Genomic DNA, 2993 nt, shown 5'->3' on the forward strand with positions numbered 1-2993 from the left:
AGCGAATTCAACCTTTAGTTGTTAATTATTTAAGAGGCGAGTGAAGATGAGACCAAATCCCTATCATGAGAAAGTTTTTCGAGGTAATTCTTAAAGTTGTACAAGAATTTCCATTTCAAGAGAGAAAGTGAGTTTGCGATAGACATAGTTCCAGAAGCCAGATTAACTTCGACTGCACCACAAGCGAATACACCATTATAATCGGTAAAACTTAGGATCGAGTTGAATGGGAGTACCAGAAGGGAGAATCGTCCTACTAAGTGTTTTCTTGTGAATAAATGTCAGTTATGCCAGTGAAGAAGGAAGAGAACGGAAGGAGACTTTATGCGAGAGGGAGTGTGCCAACAGATCTTCGTGATTCAACCTAATCTTTCTATTCTTTTGAAACCAACATTGAAACTCTATCTGGAGCTCTTCTTAAATGACTTGATCATCCTTCCATTTTTATTCCTTACACGCATGAATCTTGATTCTTCCAGGATTAGCTTGACCTTGTCTTGGTATAATCACGTAATCCTTGAATCTTGTGTGCTCGCTGTGACTAGAGTTGCCCTTATTCACAAATCGTATTCTTCGAAATCAGCTGAGACTTCTTCGACTCTATACGATCTGTTCTTTCTACCAAAGATCTTTGATTTAAACTCTTTTCTTGAGATGCACCTAGGTTCCTCTTTCTGTGCATTTCATTATTTCGGTACAACTCTATTTGACCGTATACAAGATTTTTTTCTGATTTCTCACAAACACTATTCGTATTGTTCATTCGTCTTTCGAGCTTAATATCTTTTTGAAAATCAACTCGAGCCTATATTAGTATCGTGTATGAATTCTAGCTGTAACCATCGAGACGCTGATCCCTTAGAGCAAGACTTTTGGACGCGGAAGGTGAAATATATAATTCGACGCCAACAAGAGGAGTTTTGGAGCTTTAAATTCTTGCCAATCGTAATGCCTATGAGTAAGTTAACGCTCTAGAATGCACCGTCTATATAGATGCCTGAATGCGAAGAAAGCTTTTGAATCTCGAGAGAAGGATTAACCTCAGTGCCAGTAGTCATGATACCGAACTTAATTAACTACTCGAAATTTTTGTGACGCATTATCAAATGGGTTTAGGATGTGCGTGAATACAACCTCGTGAAGTGGTGACGGATGCCTTGAGCAAGAAGTTTTTGAGAAATGCTTGGACATAAATTTTGGAGGAAGGAATGCTAGGTAAGTTGGAACTCTAAGTTGGATATTGAGGGTGTAGCTGAAAGAGTCAAACTAAATCTATTGCAGTCCTAAAATATGCCAAAGACGAGATACAGGAAGCGTAAGAAGACGATAGAGAACTACCGAGAATGTCAAAGTCTGGAAAACAAAAGGAAAATCAAGAAGAGATTGAGGGAAACAAAGAATGAAACTGGGAGGAATGAAGACACGGATTCGAAAGTACAAGAAGAGATTAGTATGCCTATTGCAGAAGGTGGGAACGTAAATTGTCTGAAGCCATCAAAAACGGATTTCGATTCAATCGAGGATTGCTAAAATATATCACAATTTTGATAAGATAGGGTTAAGAGGCCCAAAGTGATGGATAATGTGGCGACACGTGTGACTGAATATCTGACACGTTCGAAGATAAAGAACGAGTACCAAGAGTCATCCGAAATGTGGTAACAATGGAAGGGTTCACAATGAAAGTACAAAGGGATTCCTACTGATTATGAAAGGGGTTATCGAGGACTAGGATAGGAAGTAATGTTGTTAGGTGATCGTGGGTCAGTTAACCCAAGTCCATTCTGCCCATCGGAGCAAACTGTTTATCAAAAACATTAAATGAGACTATACATCAGAAAGTAGGTAATGCTTCACGGTGCGCTAAAAGTCTTTGTGCTGATATGAAAATGGAGCATCAGACATCTTAGTATTAGTTTCCAAATTCGATAGTCAATACGAATCACATATTTCACGTGTAACAGTTTCAAGAATACACTTTTGATGCCAATCACGTATTAGAAGCTAAACTGGTTAAACTGAGAGAGCACCTAACGCTTCAAGTAACTTCAGTTAGGATTACTAATATAATACCAGTGCTAAGTGGCTACGTAGAGGAGGAGTTTCGTTAGTAGAGGATGCTGAGAGTGGAGCTGGAATTGAGGAACACACTTGAAAACTCAAGCCAGATATGCAAGAGGACTACCCACACCTCTTTTCAGGTAACTGAATCTGAAATTTGAGGACAAAAATTCTTAATTAGGTCGGAAGGATGTAAATCCCGTAAAATTAGCGAATAATTAATAAATTAATTAATTTTTAATAAAATAAATTAGAAATGCAAATTTTATAGTTTATTAGGATAGAGCCAATTAAAATAAGAATTTTGACACTAATTTCAAACAGCTTAAGATTGGGCCGAACGAGGCGAACCGATTGAAACGGACCTGAACCGAGCCCTTGGAACCAACCAATTCACTCATTTAAGTGAGCTTCACTTCACTTCTCTCTCTTCTGCATGCAAAGAACGCAGAATGCACAGCCAAGGGGGAAGAAGATAACAAAATTCACAAAACCCTTGGCTCCAATTCAATCCTCCATAACTTTTCGCTCCGAGCTCCGATCGCCACACCATTTACGGCCACGCATCCGTGGCGTCGAGCTCTACAAATACCAGTACATTATAAAGTAAGAAAGTCATGTTTTCTTCCTCAATTTATCTATTTTCAGTTTTGAAATTCTTGGACTTTGGTATTGAGATTTTGTGTAATTTCGGTGTTTAGGATCAAATTAACTTGGTAGACTTGCCGAGTCTTGTCCCAATTTTTTGTTGGTAAGGGGAGAATCTTAGAACTCTAGTTAATTCTCTAATTTTGTGTGTTGGATATTAAATTTTGGATATATGTGTGTGTGTGTGTGTGTGTGTGTGTGTGTGTGTGTGTGTGGTAATGTGAAATTAGGTGTGTGGTAATGTGAAATTAGGTGTATATATATTAATTGGAGCTTGATTTATG

This window comes from Arachis ipaensis, chromosome B9 (genome assembly GCF_059453495.1).
Source record: "Arachis ipaensis isolate K30076 ecotype BB chromosome B9, ASM5945349v1, whole genome shotgun sequence".
NCBI classification, from domain to species: Eukaryota; Viridiplantae; Streptophyta; class Magnoliopsida; order Fabales; family Fabaceae; genus Arachis; species Arachis ipaensis.